Source organism: Balaenoptera musculus, chromosome 7 (genome assembly GCF_009873245.2).
Source record: "Balaenoptera musculus isolate JJ_BM4_2016_0621 chromosome 7, mBalMus1.pri.v3, whole genome shotgun sequence".
Lineage (NCBI taxonomy): Eukaryota > Metazoa > Chordata > Mammalia > Artiodactyla > Balaenopteridae > Balaenoptera > Balaenoptera musculus.
In genome coordinates, this window is record NC_045791.1 from 30,972,833 (window position 1) to 30,996,147 (window position 23,315).

Consider the following 23,315-nt stretch of genomic DNA (forward strand, 5'->3'; position numbering starts at 1 on the left):
TTTTATATTTCCATTTCTACTTTGGTTTTCCCTTGTCCTGTGTTTTTTCCCTTTTTATTTTATTTTATTATTTTTTAAAAATCATTTTTATTGATTTGTGCTGCATCCTTGCTTTATTCTTCAGCTGGCACACTGCTTTGGTTTTGTTTTTAGGTTTTGTCTTTTTGTTAGTTTGGATCCTAATTGATTTCATTTTGAGTTCTTCTATTTGTCTAGTTGTTCTCTTGTTTTTGTTTTACTTCGTTCTGTTTTTGTTTCTTTTGCAGGTGTGTGTTTTTCCTTGTTTCTGTTTTTGTTTGTTTGGTTTTGTTTTTACCATTTCTTGGGGTATTGTCTTTTTCGGTTTTCTTTCTTTCTTTTCTTTTTTTTTATATTTCTATTTCTATATTGCTTTTCTGTTGTTCTGTCTTCTTTCCCCTTTCTCTTCTTTTTCTTTTTTTTATCTTTTTTTTCGGTGTGTATTGTTTCTTTGCTTCATCTTCAGGTGGCATTCTGCTTTGGTTTCATTTTTTGGTTCTGTGTTTTTGTCAGTTTCCTTTTTAATTGTTTGATTTTGTTCTTGTGTTCTTTTGTTGTCTGGCTATTCTCTTGCTTTTTGATTTATTTGGTTCTGTTTTTGTTCCTTTTGTGTGTGTGCGTGTTTCCTTGTTTCTGTTTTTGTTTGTTTGATTTTACTTTTTACCATTTTTCTGGGTTTTTTTTAGTCTTTTCTTTTTTTTCTTTTTTTAATGCCCTTTATTGCTAGGAATATTCCTAGCAAAATAAAGATAGGAACATAAACCCACCCATCAGCACACAGACTACCTAAAGTCATACTAAGCTCACAGACATCCCAAAACACACCACCTGACACGGCCCTGTTTTTCACAGGGAAAAGACTCAGCTCCACCCACCAAAAGGCAGGCACTAGTCCCTCCCATCAGGAAGCCTATGCAAGTCACTAGACCAAACTCAACACCAGGGGAAGAGAAGAGAAGCAAGAGGAACTATGACCCTGCAGCCTTGGGAAAGGAGAACTCAAATACTGTAAATTACACAAAATGAGAAGACAGAGAAATATCATGCAGGCAAAGGAGAAAGATAAAAACCCTCAAGAACAAATAAATGAAGAGGAAAATAGGCAAAGTACCTGAAAAACAATTCAGAGTAATGATAGTAAAGATAATACAAAATCTCAGATACAGAATAGAGAAAATACAGGAAATGTTTAACAAGGACCTAGAAGAACTAAAGAGCAAACAAACAGTAATGAACAACACAATAACTGAAATTAAAAATACCCTAGAAGGAATCATTAGTAGAATAACTGAGGCAGAAGAATGGGTAACTGAGCTGGAAGATAGAATGGTGGAAATAACTGCTGCAGAGCAGAATAAAGACAAAAGAATGAAAAGAATGGAGGACAGTCTCAGAGACCTGCGGGTCAACATTAAGCACACCAACATTCGAATTATAGGCATCCCAGAAGAAGAAAAAAAGAAAGGGCATTACATGAAATTTCTAAAAATCTTATATGTTCTGCTATAATGTTATAAGTCATAATTCTAGTTATTACTTTAAAATGTATATCTCAGAAATAACTAAATTTCCTTGTCAATTTCATTATTATGAACTTTCATCAAATCTTTAACCATGGTCATTTTTAAGTCTTTTGTCATTTACAGACAGTTCTGGGTGTACTCTGAGGCTTTTGCAAAAATGTTCCTATAAAAGGGTTTCATCTTCAAGGAATTCATGGAAAAGACTCTGACAAGTACAGGTTTCTGGTAACTGACTATACTGCTGAACTGAATGAATAAGCATTTTCAGAACTCTAATGGAAAACTGATGAATTCATAAAAGTGCTAACAAAAGATCAAGATGAAAAAAAAATTAATTACATGGGACTGAGTGAACTGATGAGGATGATTATAATTTTTGTGATTTTCTGTTTGAATAAAAAAAAAATCCCACAAGGGCTCAGAGGCAAAAAATATACAAATCAATTTTCACTGCAAAGTAAAGGAGCTGTTACAGTGGAGGATTACTGGACTGAATGTCAATATTATGACATAGTATGAGTGTGTTTCGTGTTTGGTAATTGCAATCATTGTTGTTTTTGTTGTGGTCACCCATTTACAATGCTTGGTGTCAGTTTATCTCTTGTAAAAATAAAATACAGTGTGTGTGTGTGAAAAAAATAATGAAAATAAAAATTAAAAAAAAGAAAGGGTCTGAGAAAATATTTGAAGAGATTAGAGTCGAAAACTTCCCAAACTGAAGGAAATAGTCAAGGTAAAGGAAATAGTCAATCAAGTCCAGGAAGCACAGTGAGTCTCATACAGGATAACACCAAGGAGGAACACACCAAGACACATATTGATCAAATTAACAAAATTTAAAGACAAAGAAAAAACATTAAAAACAGCAAGGGGAAAGCAACAAATAACATACAAGGGAATCCCCATAAGGTTAATAGCTGATCTTTCAGCAGAAACTTTACAGGGCAGAAGGGAGTGGCAATATATATTTAAAGTAATGAAAGGGAAAAACCGACAACCAAGATTACTCAAACCACCAAGGATCTCATTCAGATTCTATGGAGAAATCAAAAGCTTTACAGACAAGTAAAAGTTAAGAGAATTCAGCACCACCAAACCAGCTTTACAACAAATGCTAAAGGAACTTCTCTAGGCAGGAAACACAAGAGAAGGAAAAGACCTACAAAAACAAACCCAAAACAGTTAAGAAAATGGTAATAGGAACACACATATGAATAATTACATTAAATGTAAATGGATTAAATGCCCCAACCAAAAGACAAACACTGGCTGAATGGATACTAAAACAAGACCCATATATATGCTGTCTACAAGAGACCCACATCAGACCTAGGGACACATACAGACTGAAAGTGAGGGGATGGAAAATGATATTCCAGGCAAATGGAAATCAAAAGAAAGCTGGAGTAGCAATTCTCATATCAGATAAAATAGACTTTAAAATAAATAATGTTACAAGAGACAAGGAAGGACACTAAATAATGATCAAGGTATCAATCCAAGAAGAAGATATAACAATTGTAAATAACTATGCACCCAAAATAGGAGCACCTCAATACATAAGGCAAATGCTAACAGCCATAAAAGGGGAAATTGACAGTAACACAATAATACTAGGGGATTTTACCACCCCACTTCCACCAATGGACAGATCATCCAAACAGAAAATAAATAAGGAAACACAAGCTTTAAATGACACATTAAACAAGATGGAGTTAATTGATATTTATAGGACATTCCATCCAAAAACAACAGAATACACCTTCTTCTCAAGTGCACATGGAGCATTCTCCAGGTTAGATCAGATCTTGGGTCACAAATCAAGCCTCGGTAAATTTAAAAATATTGAAATCTTATCAAGCATCTTTTCTGACCACAACACTATAAGACTAGATATCAATTACAGGAAAAAAAAAAGCAGTAAAAAATACAAACACATGGAGGCTAAACAATACACTACTAAACAACCAAGAGTTCACTGAAGAAATCAAAGAGGAAATCAAAAAATACCTAGAAAAAAATGACAATGAAAACACAATGACCCAGAAACTATGGGATGCAGCAAAAGCAGTTCTAAGACAGAAGTTTATAGCAATACAGTCCTACCTCAAGAAACAAGAAACATCTCAAATAAACAAACTAACCTTACACCTAAAGCGATTAGAGAAAGAAGAACCAAAAAAAACTCCAAAAAACAAAAACCTAAAGTTAGCAGAAGGAAAGAAATCATAAAGATCAGATCAGAAATAAATGAAAAAAAAATGGAGGAAACAATAGCAAAAATTTATAAAAACTAAAAGCTGGTTCTTTGAGAAGATAAACAGAATTGCTAAACCATTAGCCAGACTCATCAGGAAAAAATGGAGAAGACTCAAATCAACAGAATTAGAAACGAAACAGGAAAAGTAACAACTGACACATCAGAAATACAAAGGATCATGAGAGACTACTACGAGCAACTATATGCCAATAAATTGGACAAAACGGACAAATTCTTAGAAAAGTACAACCTTCCAAGACTGAACCAGGAAGAAATAGAAAATATGAACAGACCAATCACAAGCACTGAAACTGAAACTCTGATTAAAAATCTTCCAACAAACAAAAGCCCAGGACCAGATGGCTTCACAGGTGAATTCTATCAAACATTTAGAGAAGAGCTAACACCTGTCCTTCTCAAACTCTTCCAAAATATAGCAGAGGGAGGAACACTCCCAAACTCATTCTACGAGGCCACCATCACCCAGATACCAAAACCAGATAAAGATGTCACAAAAAAAGAAAACTACAGGCCAATATCACTCATGAATATAGAAGCAAAATTCCTCAGCAAAATACTAGCAAACAGAATCCAACAGCACATTAAAAGGATCATACACCATGATCAAGTGGGGTTTATCCCAGGAATGCAAGGATTCTTCAACATATGCAAATCAATCATATGATACACCATATTAACAAATTAAAGGATAAAAACCATATGATAATCTCAATAGATGTAGAAAAAGTTTTTGACAAAATTCAACACCCATTTATGATAAAAACTGTCTAGAAAGTGGGCATAGAGTGAACCTACCTCAACATAATAAAGGCCATATATTACAAACCCACAGCTAACATCATTCTCAATGGTGAAAAACTGAAACCATTTCCCCTAAGATCAGGAACAAAACAAGGGTGCCCACTCTCACCACTATTATTCAACACAGTTTTGGAAGTTTTTGCCACAGAAATTGGAGAAGAAAAAGAAATAAAAGGAATCCAAATTGGAAAAGAAGTAAAACTGTCACTGTTTGCAGGTGACATGGAAGATCCTAAAGATGCCACCAGAAAACTACTAGAGCTAATCAATGAATTTGGTAAAGTAGCAGGATACAAAATTAATGCACAGAAATCTCTTGCATTCCTATACACTAACAATGAAAAATCTGAAAGAGAGATTAAGGAAACACTCCCATTTACCACTGCAACAAAAAGAATAAAATATCTAGGAATAAACCTACCTAAGGAGTCAAAAGACCTGTATGCAGAAAACTATAAGACACTGATGAAAGAAATCAAAGATGATACAAACAGATGGAAGATATACCATGTTCTTGGACTGGAAGAATCAACATTGTGAAAATGACTATACTACCCAAAGCAATCTCCAGATTCAATGCAATCCCTATCAAATTACCAATGGCATTTTTCACGAAACTAGAACAAAAAATTTTACAATTTGTATGGAAACACAAAAGACCTCGAATAGCCAAAGCAATCTTGAAAAAGGAAAATAGAGCTGGAGGAATCATGCTCCCAGACTTCTGACTATACTACAAAGCTACAGTAATCAAGACAGTACGGTACTGGCACAAAAACAGAAATATGGATCAATGGAGCAGGATAGAAAGCCCAGAGATAAACCCACGCACATATGGTCACCTTATCTTTGACAAAGGAAGCAAGAATATAGAATGGAGAAAAGATAGCCTCTTCACTAAGTGGAGCTTGGAAAACTAGACACCTACATGTAAAAGAATGAAATTAGAACACTTTCTAACACCATACACAAAAATAAACTCAAAATGTATTAAAGACCTAAATGTAAGATTGGACACTACAAAACTCTGAGAGGAAAACCTAGGCAGAACACTCTATAACATAAATCACAGCAAGATCCTTTTTGACCCACCTCCTAGAGAAATGGAAATAAAAGCTAAAGTAAACAAAGGGGACCCAATGAAACTTAAAAGCTTTTGCACAGGAAAGGGAATCATAAACAGACGAAAAGACAGCCTTCAGAATGGGAGAAAATATTTGCACATGAAGCAACTGACAAAGGATTAATCTCCAGAATATACAAGCAGCTCATTCAGGTCAATATCAGAAAAACAAACAACCCAATCCAAAAATGGGCAGAAGACCTAAATAGACATTTCTCCAAAGAAGACATACAGATGGCCAACAAACACATGAAAAGATGCTCAACAACACTAAGAATTAGAGAAATGCAAATCAAAACTACAATGAGGTATCATCTCACACCAGTCTGGATGGCCATCATCAAAAAATCTACAAACAATAAATGCTGGAGAGGGTGTGGAGAAAAGTGAACTCTCTTGCACTGTTGGTGGGAATGTAAATTGATACAACCACTATGGAGAACAGTATGAAGCTTCCATAAAAAACTAAAAATAGAGCTACCATATGACCCAGCAATCCCACTATTGGGCATATACCCTGAGGAAACAATAATTCAAAAAGATAGATGTATCACAGTGTTCAATGCAGCACTATTTACAATAGCCGGGACATGGAAGCAACCTAAATGTCCATCAACAGATGAATGGATAAAGAAGATGTGGCACATATATACAATGGAATATTACTCAGCCATGAAAAGGAACAAAATTGAGTTATTTGTAATGAGGTGGGTGGACCTAGAGTCTGTTATACAGAGTGAAGTAAGTCAGAAAGAGAAAAACAAATACCATATGCTAACGCATACATATGGAATCTAAAAAAATGTTACTGATGAACCTAGTGGCAGGGCAGGAATAAAGATGCAGATGTAGAGAACAGACTTGAGGATACAGGGGGAAGGGGAAGCTGGGACAAAGTGAGAGAGTAGCATTGACATATATACACTACCTAATGTAAAATGGATGGCTAATGGGAAGCTGCCGCGTAGCACAGGGAGATCAGCTTGATATTTTGTGATGACCTACAGCGCTGGGATAGGAAGGGTAGTAGGAAGGCTCAAGAGGGAGGGGATATGGGGATATACGTATACATATAACTGATTAACTTTGTTGTACAGCAGAAACTAACAGAACACTGTAAAGCAATTATACTCCAATAAAGATAAAAATATAAAAATAAAAAAATCAAATAATGTAACTTAAATGCAAGTCCACAAGGGAAGTTTGTAACTCCTATTCCTATGTTTCTGTGGCATGTGATATGCCACAGAATAATGTAGAAAGGGTGTGCCTACTTCAAATAATGTAGAAAGGGTGTGCCTACTTCAAAGTGTTTTAGTTATATATTCCTGTTACTTAAGATCCAACTATAAGAAAAATGTTTAGGGCATTGTCTCTGCTAACATACAAATATCTCTAGAAGAAGATTGGTAGTCATTAACATTGATGATGATAGACATCAGGCGTTTACACAGGGAGGAAAATAGGGGGAAAATATGAGTTTGAATCATGCTAAGGAGAGAATCCCAAGACCAGATTCAAGCTACAATGCACCCAGGAAAAGGGAAAGAAAGCACCAATGTGAGGAAAATACCGTGAGAGGATCAAGCTTTCTTACATCATGGCTTTCCCAGGACGGACTCTAATCTGTAGGATTACTGCACCTCTATCCAGATTAACAAATATTAGAAAGAGGTATGTACACCAAGGCTGGATACTCTTCCCAGGGGCCGATATGGAGCAACTTTGCCTGCCTGCTTTGCAGATGGTATGTAACCCAGCTAGGCCTGAACTAGTCTCTACCTTCCTGTATTTCTCTTTAGTTAAGTTTTCATTGACCCACTATGCTAACATTTGTTGTCTATTTTTTGCTTTAATAATCATGAAACCCATGACAGAGCCTTCTGCTTGCACAGAATTAAAGTAACAAATAGGATAGAAATGAGACTTTTGATCCTTAAGTGCTCATGCTATGAGCAACATATGCTAAATCAAACAATTTCTGTATGTCCAACTTTGGTCTTAGGTTTGGTTTGGACTAAAGCAAGTTCTGTTACTCATTATGAAAGGGGTGTGTTTCTTGTTACCAAGGAAGTAGGAGCTGGTCTGCATCAAGAGGCTTCATACCAAGACAGAAAAACCACAAATCAGTAATTTGTGATCAATGTTAGACATCCTACTAGCATGTTGCAGCTGTTTGCAGCTCTCTTGGGGTAAAGCATTGACACCTGTTATTCGATAAGGTCTCTGTGGGGTGGACTAAGCCACGAGAGGAAAGCTACAAGGCCAAACTGCTGCAAATGGTGTTTTACTTTTTTCCCAAAATGAAGAAAAGTGGTTACAACCCCAAGGTTCAACCTTGGACCCGCATGGCCAAATTTGTCCTAAAAACAAGAGATAGCACCTATATCTCAAAGATTCACAGGCAGAAAGAAATGGAAAAATACTCTGACCAGCAGTGACTGATTTCATATTGGGGTGGAGGGTGGGGGAAGTAAATAATCATTATTAATCTCCTACTTTACACCTACTAGGCTCAGGGCTTATTTACATGACAACATTTAACTTTCACATTTTTCCTGTTAGCTGGAGTAACATTTTTAAAAAGAGATATTAGAAGGTCTGAAAAATTAGATCTTAATCCAAGATGATCCCACTAATGAGTGGTAGATTGGAGATTTAAACCTAGGTAGTTCCAATTTTGAAGCTCATATGCTTTGCATTACTCCACGAGGACGAAATATCCACTTTGTATCATCCTGTCATTTGAAGTGTATGAAGGCCATACAACTGTGTCGGCCAAATTCAGTGCCTTTTTAAATAACGTGGAGGCAGAGGTCCAAGATGGTGGGGTAGGAAGATCCCGAGCCACCTCCTCCCACAGACACAATAAATCTACAGCTACATATGGAACAATTCCCTCTTCAAAAGCAGTGAAAACTAGCTGCACTGCTCCTCCACAACAAAGGATAAAAGGACCACATCGAGATGGGTAGGAGAGGCAGAGACATGGTCTCACCAAAAACCCAACTCCAGTGTGGTGCTCCACAATAGGAGGGAAGCCCACAGGTCTGGAGCTTCTCCCAGAGAAGCAAGGGGGTTGTGCCCCACATCAAGCACCCCAACCCTTGGGACCTGTACCAGAGAGACAAGCCCCCAAAACATTTGGCTTAGAAAACCCACAGACCTTATGTTCAAGGGACCCAAAGGGCTGTGGGGAACTGAGATTCTCCTTTTAATAGGCTTGTGTGCAGTATCACTTACCCTGCGGCCCAGCACAAAAGCAGCAGTTTGAAAGTGTCTAGACTATATGAGAAGGAGGTTCATTTGCTAATTGTAAAGCATCTGCTAGAGGGGTAGGGTATAGTTAGGACTCTCTCCTGAGACACAGGTGCTGGTGGATGCCATCTTTGCACTCTCCCTCCACCCTGCTGCACAGACATGGCACTTTCCCACTGCCTTACTAAGGCCTGCCCTGTTGAAATGGGTGAATGGGGCTCCCACTCCCTTACTAAGGCTGGTGGGCATACGCAATCCACACAGGAGATGCCCCTTATTGCCTGGTCCTGGTGGCCAAGAGGGCTTGTGTTCCTGGTCTCCACAGGATTGTAATAATCGGAAAGTCAGTTCTTAGCAGGGTACCACCCCCAGGTTGCCGCACAGACAGCAGACTGAAACACACCCAAAAAGGTCTATTTACTCATCCTGGACCTTCAGCCTGAGCTTCAGGTTTGTCACACATCTAGAAGCTATGGAGGCTCTCTCAGGGAATGTAGATGGAGGACACCATCCTTGTGCACTCCTTTGGCCTCGCTACAGCTCAATGATACCGCCCAGAAAAGAATTTATACACTCATCTGGAGCCCTGATTTTTGTAACTGTCACCCAGGGGAAAACTCTAGATTTCCTGGTCTGGAGGCCAGCAGGGTTTACAATTGCAGCCCCACAGGGCTGTATATATTTGCATCCTTTAAAAGCTGGTGCCTGAGGATCTAGCTTACAATCAGTCTGAAACTAGGTGCTAAATGATATTCCTCCTCTTGGAACACTGATAGGTCTTGCCACACGCTCAAAAACAGGGACCTATCAAAAATAAGTCAGGCTGCTTAGACAATCACAAAGGTTCAAGAGACAACCAAGAGCTAGGGAAAGGTTGAATGATAAGGTTTGTCACTTACAGAAGGCCACTCCAAGACTGGGAGAGGTAGCTGTTTCACCTAATACATAGAAAGACACACACAGAGTTCAGTAAAATGAGGAAAAAGAAGAATATGTTTTCTGAAAGAATGAATAAGATAAACCTCAGAAAAAGACCTTAATGAAACAAAGATAAGTAATCCACCTGATAAAGAATTAAAAGTAATGGTCATAGAGGGAGAAAGCAGATCAAAATGGTACAGTAGGAAAAAGCTCACCTCCTCCCACGAGCACATTAAAACCACAACTACATATAGAGCAACTCTCTCTCAGAATGACCTGAAGACTAGCAGAATGGCTCTGCTACAACCAAAGTTAATAAAGAAAGAACCACAGAGAAATTGGTAGGAGGGGAGGAGAAACAATCTAGTTGGGACCCACACCTCTGGTGAGTGACCCAGAAGAGAAGAAAGATATCACAGTTTTGGGGATCCTTCCTAAGGAGCAACGGGTTTGAGCTCCATATTGGGTACCTTAGCCCTAGGGTCTGACATTGGGAAGATAAGCCTCCTTGGCTGATTTGAGTACCAGTGGGGCTTAACAGAAGACTGTAGGAAACCAAGACTCCACCCTTGAAGAGTGCACACACAGACTTGCTTAATCCCAGTCACAGCAGAAAGACAGCAGATTGAAAACAGCCTGGTATTCTGGCCAGACTGCCAGGACCATCCCAGTGTACCTCCCAGCCTACACTGGGCTCCTGCTCCAGCACTGCTCTCCACCAAGGCAGACACTGCCACTTTACCGCAGAGAAGCAGAGCTCACTCAGAAGTGCAACTCCAGCCCCTCACACCCTGCACCCAACCCCTGGCCTAGGGAGAGACCACCATCAAGGCTCAGAGAAGCAAAATAGCTCAGAACTGCAGCTGTAGCCTCCCAGGCTCCCCCCACCCCAAGCTTACCCCCACACCCTTGGCCTAGGTAGAATCAACAGCAGACTAGATAAAGCAGAAGAATGAATCAGGGCAATGGAACGCACCAAAACAGAGCAGAAAAAAGAATTTGAAGAAGTGAAGATAGCTTGAGGAAACAATGGAAAAACATGAAGCAGAAGAGCGTTTGCACTCTAGGGGTCTCAGGAGAATAGAGAGAAAGAAGTAGAAAACTTATTTGAAAAAATAATGACTGAAAACTTCCCTAATCTGGGAAAGGAAACAGACATCCAGGTCCAAGAAGTCCAGAGAGTTCCAAATAAGATGAATCCCTAGAGATCCAGAACAAGACACATTATAATTAAAATGTCAAAAGTGACAGATAAAGAGAGAATCTTAAAAGCAGCAAGAAAAAAATAACTTATTATGTATAAAGGAACCCCTATGAGACTATGAGCAGATTTTTCAGCAGAAACTTTGCAGGACAGAAGCCTGTGGCATGATACACTCGAAGTACTGAAAGAGAAAAAGAATCCAACCTGGCAAGGTTATCATTCAGGATTGAAGGAGAGGTAAAGAGTTTTCTAGACAAGCAAACGGTAAAGGAGTTTATTACCACTAGACCAGTCAAGAAATAATCAAGGGACTTCTTTAAGCTGAAAAGAAATGGCACTAATCAATAACAGGAAGACATACAAAAGTAAAAATCTCACTAATAAAGGAAAAATATAGTAAATGTAGTGGATTTATCACTTATAAGGCTAGTATGAAGGTTAAAAGGCAAACGTAGTAAAACTAACTAAAACTATAATAATTAAGTTAGTGATACATAAAATAAAAATTTGTAAAATGTGACATCAAAAACATAAAACATGGGCAGCAGGGTAAAAATGTAGAGTTTTGGAATGAGCTCAAATTTAAGTTGCTATCAACTTAAAATACACTGTTATAAACATAGGATGTTATATGTAAACCTCATGGTAACCACAAAGTAAAAACCTATAGTACATACACCAAAGATAGAAAGGAAATTAAAACATAAGACAAACCACAAGGGAAATGAGCAAGAGAAGAAGAAAGGAATGTAGTGAAACTGCAAAAGCAGCCAGAAAACAATTAACAGAATGGCATTAATGCATACCTATTAATAATTATGTTAAATGTAAATGGAGAAAATGCTCCAGTAAGGACATAGAGTGGCTAATTGAATAAAAAAACAAGGCTCATCTATATGTTGCTTACAAGAGACTCACTTCAGATATAAGGACACAGAGACTGAAAGTGAAGGGATGAAAAAAGGTGTTCCATGCGAATGGAAACAAAAAGGAAGCTGATACAGCTATACTCATGTCAGACAAAATAGCCTTTAAAACAAAGATTGTAATAAAAGACAAAGAGGGGCATTACATAACAATAAAAGGGTCAATCCAACAGGAAGATATAACATAAATATTTATATACCCAACATAGAAGCACTAAAATATATAAAGCAAATATTAACAGACCTGAAGGGAGAAATTGATAGCAATATAACAATCGTAGGGGACTTTAATACCCCACTTACATCAATGGATAGCTCTTCCAGACAGAAAATCAATAAGGAAATATGGGCCTTAAACAACACCTTAAGTAAGATAGATTTAATAGGAATATAGAGAACATTCCATCCAAAAGCAGCTGAACACACATTCTTCTTGAGCAGGCATGGAATAGTCTCCAGAAAAGATCACATGTTAGGTCTCAAAACACGTCTCAATAAATTTAAGAAGCCTGAAGTCATATCAAGCATCTCTTCCAACCACAATAGTATAAAGCTAGACATCAATTATAAGAAGAAAACTAAAAAAAAAAATTATAAATATGTGGAGATTAAACAACATGCTCCGGAACAACTATTGGGTCAGTGAAGAAATCGAAAGAGAAATTAGAAACAAAACAAAACAAAACAAAAAAACTAGAGACAAATAAAAATGGAAATACAACCTACCAAAATCTATGAGATACAGCAAAAGTGGTTCTAAGAGGGAAGTTCACAGCAATACAGGCCTACCTCAAGAAACAAGAAAAATCTCAAATAAAAAAATCTAACTTTACACATAAAGGAACTAGAAAAAGAAGAACAAATAAAGCTCAGAGTTAGTAGAAGGAAGGAAATAATAAAGATCAGAGCAGAAATAAATGAAATAGAGACTAAAAAGACAATAGAAAGATTAAAGGAACTAGAAGCTGGTTCTTTGAAATGACAAAACTGACAAAATCTTAGCTAGATTAACCAAGAAAAAAAGCAAGAGGACTCAAATAAAATCAGAAATGAAAAAGAAGTTATTTACAACTGATACCACAGAAATACAAATGATCATAAGAGATTACTATGAACAATTATACCCTAACACGTTGGACAACCTAGAAGAAATGATAAATTCTTAGAATCATATAATCTTCCAAGACTGAATCAGGAAGAAATAGAAAATGTAAATAGACTGATTACTAGTAAGGAGATTGAATCAGCATTCAAAAACCTCACAAGAAACAAAAATCCAGATGACATATTATATATAGAAAACCCTAAAGACTCCACCAAAACTGTTAGAACTAGAAAACAAATTCAGTAAAGTGGCAGGGTACAAAATCAATATACAAAAATTGGATGTGTTTCTGTAACTGATAACAAACTATTAGAAAGAGGAATTAAGAAAACAATCCCATTTACAGTTGCATCAAAAAGAATACCGAGGAATAAGTTTAATCAAGGAGGTGAAAGACCTGTACACTGAAAACTGTAAGTCATTGATGAAAGAAATTGAAGACACAATGAAATGAAAAGATATTCCATGCTCATAGATCAGAAGAATTAATATTGTTAAAAGTTTATATTATCCAAAGCAATATATAGATTCAATGCAATCCCTATCAAAATTCCAGTGTCATTTATCACAGAAATAGAATAATTGTAAAATTTGTGTGGAGCCACAAAAGACCCCAAGTGGCCAAAGCAATCTTAAGAAGAACAAATCTGTAGGCATTACACTCCCTGATTTCAAACTATATTACAAAGTTATGGTAACCAAAACAGTATTGTATTGACATAAAAACAGACACAATTGAACAGAATATAGAACCCAGAAATAAACCCACACATATATGGTCAATTAATTTATGACAAAGTAGGCAAGAATATATAATGGGGAAAGGATGGTCTCTTCAATAAATGATGTTGGGAAAAATAGACTGACATGCAAAATAATGAAACTAAGACTACACAGAAAAATTAACTCAAATGCATCAGACTTGAATGTAAGACCTAAATCCATAAAACCGCTGGAAAAAAACATAGGTGACCAGCTCTGACATTGGTGTTGATGAATTTTTGGATCTGACTCTAAAAGCAAAGGCAACAAAACCAAAATAAACAAGTAGGACTACATCAAACTAAAAAGTTTCTGCACAGCAAAAGAAATCATCCACAAAATGAAGATAACATACTGAATGGGAGAAAATATTTTCAAATCATATATCCAGTAAGGGGTTAATATCCAAAATATATGAAGAACTCATAAAACTCAACAGCAAAAAGCCAAACAATCCAATTTAAAAAATGGGCAGAGGATCTGAATAGACGTTTTTTCTAAAGAAGACCTACAGACAGCCAAAAAGCACATGAAAAGATGTTCAAATTCATAATCATTAGGGAAATGCAAATCAAAATCACAATGAGATATCACTTCACACCTGTTAGAATGGCTATTATCAAAAATATTAGAAACAACAAGTGTTGGCGAGGATATGGAGAAAATAAGATCCTCATGCACTGTTGGTGGGAATGTAAATTTTCACAACCACTATAGAAAACAGTATGAAGATTCCTCAAAAAATTAAGAATAGAACTACCATACGATCCAGCAATTCTATTTCTGGGTATTTATCCAAAGAAAACAAAAACTAATTTGAAAAGATATATGTACCCCCATGTTCACTGTAGCATTACTTATAATAGCCAAGATATGGAAGTAACCTAATTGTCCATCAATAGATGGATGGATAAAGAAGATATGGTGTTTTATACACACACACACACAGGAATACAAATCAGCCATAAAAATCTTGTCATTTGCAACAACATGGACAGACCTTGAGGTCCTAAGCTAAATAAGTCAGACAGAAAGACAAATACCACGTGATTTCACTCATATGTGAATCTAAAAAAGAAAATAAATGAACAAACAAAATCAAAATCATAGAAACAGAGAACAGATGAGAGGAGTTGGCGAGTGGGTGAAACAGGTGAAGGGGGTCAAGAGGTACAAACTTCCAGTTATAAAATAAACAAGTCATGGGGTATAATATACAGCATGGTGACTATACTTATTAATATTGTAGAGTATACTTGAAAGTTGCCAGAAGAGTGATAACCCTGAACGTTAACTTCTTATGGTGATGGATGGTAACTAGATTGATTGTGGTGATCATTTTGCAATGTATACAAATATCAATTCATTATGTTGTACACCTTAGACCAATATGATATTATATGTCTATTATACCTCAATTTAAAATTTAAAAAAATAAAATCAAATCACATGGAGGCATGTGTTCCTTATATTTCACAGTGAGACAGCTCAAGATATAAATTAAGTTCCAAGCATGTACTTGCCAGGGCCCTGATAATATCATCCTGGCATAAACTAACATACATAGTGGTGGGCCTCCTCAATTCAAGTTCTGTCAAATCCACTCACTTAATTAAAGTCCTGGGTATGATGGGAATTTCAATAGCAGGGCACTCTAGGAGCATTCTATAGTCTAAAGCAAATACAGAAATAAAACTATGAGAGAGAACCTATCAAAGCCATAATACATCTATTACCACAGCTGTTTCTCCCCAGACACCAGGCTCCCTCCTGAGCCTATTATTAAGTGCAAATGACCAGGCTCAGTGACTGTTATTTTTAAAAACATTACTTATCATGCATTGTGTTCTGAAACTTGTTGACTTATTTTAATTTGCATAATTATAGTAATTTTCTCCAATGTCAATGCCGTAGGATTATATTAGGATTTTGCCTTATCTTTAAAGAAATACACAGGTTCAAAAGCAAGTTGTTGTTATATCATTCTTGACACTTTCAGGCAATTGAGATGCAGGAAGATGGAAGGATACATTTTGCTAAGTTCACCACTGGCTTGTGATTAGAAGAACTGGCATAGGTATGAGAGACCAGAAAAAGGAGAGAGAAACAAAGGAGATTAGGATAGTAGAAGAATGCAGAAACAAAGGTAAGAGCTCCTTCTTCATAGAAATTCTTCAGTGTGTACATCAGTCTTTATTATAACATTTGCTTTTTTAGCAACTCAGGGAATTTGGCCATATATCATCCTTATTTTACAAATTAATGTATTAATTAATAATCACTCACCTAGTTTCCTTAGAGCTATGTCTAAAACCTAGATCTCTCAATTGATAGTCTGATCATGTTCTACTCAATGGAGTAAGAACTTCATCCAAGAAGATTTGATCAGTGAAATAGTCAGACTCCCAGGCTATTAGTTGTCCCTCATTAGGCTGTACAATACCTCAGGAAGCTTTCCATTGTGTGGTCAATTTTTTTATTTTTTATTTTTAAAGGAAAATCATCTATGTTTACATACCATATATTATCACTGCTTAAACTGTAATTCCCCAGTTATTCCCACAGGCACCCCCAGGTCCTTCTGGTGTGTCTTGAAACCAAAAAGATAACAGACCTCAGGTAGAATCAAGAAAGTAGGATTTGGGACTTGGCTCCTACCAATCAATCCCATGTCCAAAGCTGCCCAAGAAAAGTACAGACAGGTTGGCATAAAATCCAAGACATCCACCCCCAAATCCATCCAAAGGGTGGATGAAGATGGAAGCACATGGGCCTAGAATGTTCATATTGGCATTCTGTCCTCCTGTTTCTCTCCCTTCCTTCTAAAGTTCTGTGGCCTTCCAGTCAGTAAGAGGAGAAACAAGACAGTTGAAACAGCCCAGAAGGATATGGGAGAAGAAAGGGCAGCATGAGGACATAAATGAAGCTTACTAGACTTGTAGATCAGGAGAAAGCCTTTGGCATATGTCATCTGAGCCCCTGAACTATGTTTTCAACTCTCTTCTGAACACATACACTGGATCACTCATCATCCCTTTATATGACACAGGACCCATATCAAACTTATCTTCTTCCCCTCCTAAGCCAGTTCCTCTTTATAACTCAACTCCTACTCAGATCAGAAACCACAGAATTACCTTTGAATTTTCCCTCTTTCCACTTTCCTCATCCAAACAGCAAATGTAATGTAATACAGGAACACTGGACTTAGACCCCAAATACCTCTGTGCTTCCCCTCATTACCTGCCTTCAGCCTCTGTAAGCCTCCCTTTCCACATCTGTTCATTGGAGATAATACCTTCCACAGGTAGGTTGTGAGCACTAGATGAGACAATGTATGAATGCCTATAAACACTAAAAAAAAAAAAAAGCTGTATTAATTCTTTAAAAGTTTCCTTTCTTTTCATTTACAATGTCTTCACACAATGTAGAAGACATAACTCACCTGGACAATCACAATGTTTTCTAGCCTCATGGCTCCCAAGTACATTGGTCCCAGTGTTCTTTTCCAGCATTCTCTCTCACTACAATTATTTACATACATATGTCCCAGTCAAAACAATACTCACTATTACCAGGACACCCCTGTGCTTGTCTATTTCTCTGTATTTGTTCCTAGTATCCCCTTTCCATGGAATGTTCTGCCTTCTCTTCTCCTCTTGGCCCATCCCAAATTTCTCCACTTCTATAAAATTTTGCTCTGATTCTCCAAAGTATATCTGATTTGTGTCATATTCTGAGTTCATCCCACTCCAAGAATTTTGTTAGAACCTTTCTTGTAACACAATGCAATTCCTTGTATTTTAATCATTTGTCTATGTTCAAACTTAGAAATTATGTTCTGCCTCCCAGTTTATAACTTCCTAAGATCAAGTTCTTACTTATCTTTCCATGCCCAGGATCTAACATAATGGTTTCCAAACATTTAAATTCTTTTCAATAAATTGTTTTTTAATGAGTTATTAGTTTGAATTGGAAATACATCCTTTAATTCCTCCAATAATAACATAGGACACTATCAAATTGAATTATACTTATTCAACAGAGAAAACTACACAGCCAATCTTGAGATGACTGTAATTTCTTAAGGTGTCACAAACCATGATTGAAAATCATGAATCTGAATGCAGGTGACTCTAAAATAAGTTATTTTCATAGTTGTAACCATAATAGTATGTATTGACTTTATATGTTATTTTCAATACACACATATGAGATAGAGATTATATATGTTATCACCAATAAGAAAATTGAGGCTTAGCAAGGATGAATGACTTGCCTAAGGTAGCACAGATAGAAAATGGCTAAATCAAGACTCAAGCCAAGCCTTTTTGTCTTCAGAGGCTGCCCTCTTCTCACTATCCAGCACCAAGTGTCAGAGTTTTATCAGTTCTACTTATGAAAACTTCAAGTCCTTCCTGGGTTTGAGAACAGGCAAAGAAAGATTAAAATATAACATTTCCTGAACCATGATGTTATTTATAATCTAGGGCTCGGCAAACTTTTGTTATAGAGGACCAGATAGTAAATATTTTAAGCTCTGTGGGCCATATGGTCTACTCAAATCTGCCATTATAGTGTCAAAGCGGCCATAGAAAATATGTGATGGAATGAGCATGGCTATGTTCCAGTGACACTTTGGAAAGTTTATAAAAATCAGACAGTGAAGCCTGATTAGGCCCTCCAGCTATAGCTTTCAACCCCTGTTAAAATCCCCAATGAACGTCCATCTACTGTCATTGCAAAGAGACAGGTGATGTGCTAGTTTAAGATCATTAATTAATCATTCATATTACACTTGTATTAGATATTTAGGGCACAAGGCAGCATAAAACGTGGAAACTGACAAAATTATACATAATTACAACTCCAAAACACATGTTCGCTCAACAGAAATTGAGATAATCTACTAAAACACATTTTAAAAATCTAAAAGTGTAAAGCATTTTCCCCTGCAGTTGCTTGAATATAGGATAGGTAATTAACAGATTTTCAGTCCAGAAAATAAATGAAGCCAAGTGTCTGTGACCTTTGGTTTCCACATTCTCACTCCTGAAATAAATTGATCCATTCCAGAGAGTGTGCACATATAGCACCTCAGACTGGAAACAATTTAATAATGAGCTGATCTTTCATGAGAAAAGGCTTTTAGTGAATAGGGAATAAGATGACAGAAATCATAGCACAGATATAACTTGTTCTTAATAGAGATGGATTTTGTCTTCACATAAGCAAGAGGAAATATTTGGCCAAACGTGGCAGACAATGTATTTATATATAAAACCCTCCTTCCCCCGTGTAAGCTGGATGAGATCATTCACTGAGAGCTTCAGATCGGCCATACAAATCGTGGAAAGCTCACACAACATGAGATTCTGACTGCATAAAAGAATAGCATGCGCAGTTCTTTGCTGCCCCTCTGGGAAGCCTGGCCTATCCTCCACAACAGGAGGTTTGTTTCCTTTAAGTCTTCTCTCTTCTCATGGTTCATTTGCTCTTATGTACTGTCTGGTGTTGTTACCCATATTTTCAAATATGTATCATTTTTAGAATTAGATTGTAAGATTTGGAAAGAGATACATGTGAGTGTAAACCGCAATTTCAGTTTTTCTTAGCTTTAAGAGTATTGCTAAGCTCTTTCTCTTCTCTGAATCAGTTTCAGATAATAATAGTATCTATTTGATAGGTGTGTTGTTGGCTCACATTTGGAAACCTGCGTAACTATCGTCATCACCACCATCATTATCAGTATTTTCATGTCCTCTCCTCCATGAAGTTTTCCTCAACTCCCCAACCAGAATTCACTGTTTACCATTTCTCAGAACTTTCAAATTCTTTACTTTATCATTTTTTTATGCTGCATTTAAATTATTTGTTTGCATGTCTGCTTCCCCTACTAGATCAGGATTCCCTGAAGTCCTCCTAATGAAAACTTTCAAATAGATATCAATTGAATACTTTTCTAATGATCAACAAAATTACTCTTTGCTTACCTTCTCAACTTTGTTCTTCAGACATAGCACACAGTAGCATGAATAAAGAAAACAAGCATGAATTTAATGCATCTTCCTATGCTGATATATAAATATTTTGTCTAGAACTCTCTCCCTATTATTAGCCAAAGCTTGAATTTAAGTTTGAAATAACCTAAAGTTCTATCAAAACAAAATAAATTACAACATTAAGAAAAGAACAACAGGGCTTCCCTGGTGGCGCAGTGGTTGAGAGTCTGCCTGCCAATGCAGGGGACACGGGTTCGAGCCCTGGTCTGGGAGGATCCCACATGCCGCGGAGCGACTGGGCCCGTGAGCCACAATTGCTGAGCCTGCGCATCTGGAGCCTGTGCTCCGCAACGGGAGAGGCCACGATGGTGAGAGGCCTGCGCACCGCGATGAAGAGTGGCCCCCGCTTGCCGCAACTGGAGAAAGCCCTCGCACAGAAGCGAAGACCCAACACAGCCATAAATAAATAAATAAATAAATAAAATTAAAAAAAAAAAAAAAAAAAAAAAAAAAAAAAAAAAAAGAAAAGAACAACAAAAATATGTCCTGTGGAAAGATATCCAGACCATGTGAAAGGATTTATAATAAATTGCTGGTGCCCACCTCACATGTTGGAAAGCCTGAGATGAGGAGAGGTCTATTTTTCTATTGATTCCTTGTGATGATGGATAGATATCAGATTAAAAAATAAAAAATGTGAGAAAGGGCTATTTGTCTCTCCTGGAGGCACAATTTCTGAGCTTTTAGCCCAATCCAGCCCCTGTAGTTGGACAAAAAGGACCACCCTTATATGATCAAGTTGTTTTATTTCCCTAATTGTAGCTTCTATTGCTAATTCTATGCTAATTCTTCTATTGCTAATTCTCCCAGGCACCTGCCTAGTCAGGCTAAAGCAGAGCTCAGTCTTTATCTCAGAGCATCTCCTGAGTATACATTAACTTCAACCACATTCTACTGGCTGAAACTCAGTTATATTGGCTCCATATAACTAAAAGGAGACTGGGAAATGTAGCTGTGTGCCTAGAAGGAAGAGACTAAGAATCAACACATAACAATCTCAGCCATCCACATGAAGCACACGCAGTATAACTAGAGATGAAGGATTCTCCTTTTTAATTAATAGCATCTTAAATGAGAGAACACAAAACAGCTTACAAATTTCTTCCTCATACATACTACCTTTTCTCATCTTCACAATGGGTCTGACATACTAACATTGTTATCCACATTTTACAGATTAAGAAGTAAAGTTCAGAGTGTTAATAAATTAGGCAAGGTTATACAACTGGAAAGTATACAACAGAGTCAGAATTTGAACTCAAGACATTTGATTCTTGCTGTAATAAAATTTTCACTGCACTGGTGCTAAAACTACTTATGTGGACCCACTTTACGTGTAGAACCTTATCTCAGGTATCAAAAATCAGGCAAAATTACACATAAAACTCCTGCTATATGTCAGGCACAGGCACTGTCCTAGTACTGGGAAACAAGCCAGACACAAACTGTGCCTTAATGGACCTTACAATCTAGAAACTGTGTCTTCTAGCATTTTTCAATACAAATGGTATGTTCCAATCAGATAAAGTTCATCATTCTTTACCCTTCATTCTGATAGCATGACACTCTTAACTCTCTCTTAGCTTATATATTCTTGGTTTTCTATCTACCAATATCCACTCATTGATTCTTTGTCTTCAAAGTCTAGGTTGAGTATCAGCCTTATTTTTACCCTAAGACTTATTCACTACACCAACACCTACTATATTCTTTCTCTGACCAGTCTAGAGTCTATACCTTTTAGGAATATGTGTGATTACATGCGTCCCATGCTTCCTTGTATTGTTTGCTAATTTCATACATTATTTCCTACATCTCTGAGCCTCATTAGCTCAACCTAATTCCAACAGAATTACCTTAATTTATTTATGTCCTCGATTGTTACTGAGGGTGGACGTAAAAAAAAATAAAAAAAGTCATATGAAGACTACCTATATATTTGTTATAAAGCTGTAGATGAAAATATTATGTTGTTCAATATTCCTTTGATAAGGTCAGTTGTGATAAATTCTTATGAGAACGTACTATCTGAGAAAATGTAAAAAAAACTTAAAAAAAATTAGAACACTTGCTTCTAAAGGATAATAAGAATTATCTAATTATATTTTACTTTTTCTCCTGGGTTCTCCAGATTCTGAGCAGTAATCCCTAGTTAGTGTGTCTGCTTTCTCTTTTATTCAGGGCTACGATTTTTAAAAAACAACTCATTGACATATATATTAACATCTCTTAATTTACATGTTGGTTAGGTTCCTGGGAAGTGGCAAGTAATTCAAAAACACTTAAATCAAACTGAAATTTTGCATAAGAAAAAAAAGGAGATATAGTCTGGTAGGTTTTAAAAAAGCCAGTTATGCCCCATTCTTTTCCGTATCACATCAATATTAACTGTAAAAAAAAACAGTTTATGTAAATATATGAACATTAAAAGTGTTTATTCATGAACAGAAACAAAGTCTCTAAAAATGTCCAATATAGGTATAATAGACATAAAGGCATGAAACCATTAGGAATTCTTACGTACAAAGTGCTGCACACCAAGGTGAAGCATGAAACTAATAATGCTTATTAATTTACATTTTTTAATGCATCTGAGATTAGATTTTTTACTCCATTGGTGTGAGCTTTTTTTTTTTTTTTCTTTATCTTGGGCCTCCTAGATCACACTGCATTTTTCAGTCATGATTTCACTTGAGATAGAAACTCAGGAATCCATAAGACATAAGCCCAGAATATTTGAAGGTGCACATAGCAACTGGAAAGGACTTTGTGGACAATGACAGTAATGTCACATGCTGCTGGCCCGGCCACCAAGAAGTGCCCTCAAACTACACAGCCAGTGAGGGAACCCCTCACACACCCAAAACTTGGCAGGCAGTTTAAACCATGCCACTCCAAACTTAGTACACATATCTGTTAAATACTGTTAGATTTTCACTTTATTTCCATAATATGTAAATTCATCACACATACATTTATAAATTGACAAATAGGTTTGAAAACAAATAAAAATAATTTTAAGTTAAATCCACTCCTCAACTTCTCTAAGCCCCAATTTTCCTAATTATAAAACAGCACTAATATATTTCTTTCATTGGATTATGAGAATTATGTAAAGTGGTATAGAGTGCTTAGCAGAATGCCTAACATAGTAACTACTCATTGTTAGCCACTATTATTGGCTGTTATTGAAAAGTGACAGATGTCAATAAATGAAAGTGTTTACTAGTGTCTACTCTGTCCATATCACTGATATATAAATTTAAAATGCCTCTATCTGGTCCATGGCAGTTAAGAATAAACACCAGTCAACATTTGCTCTAAACTTATT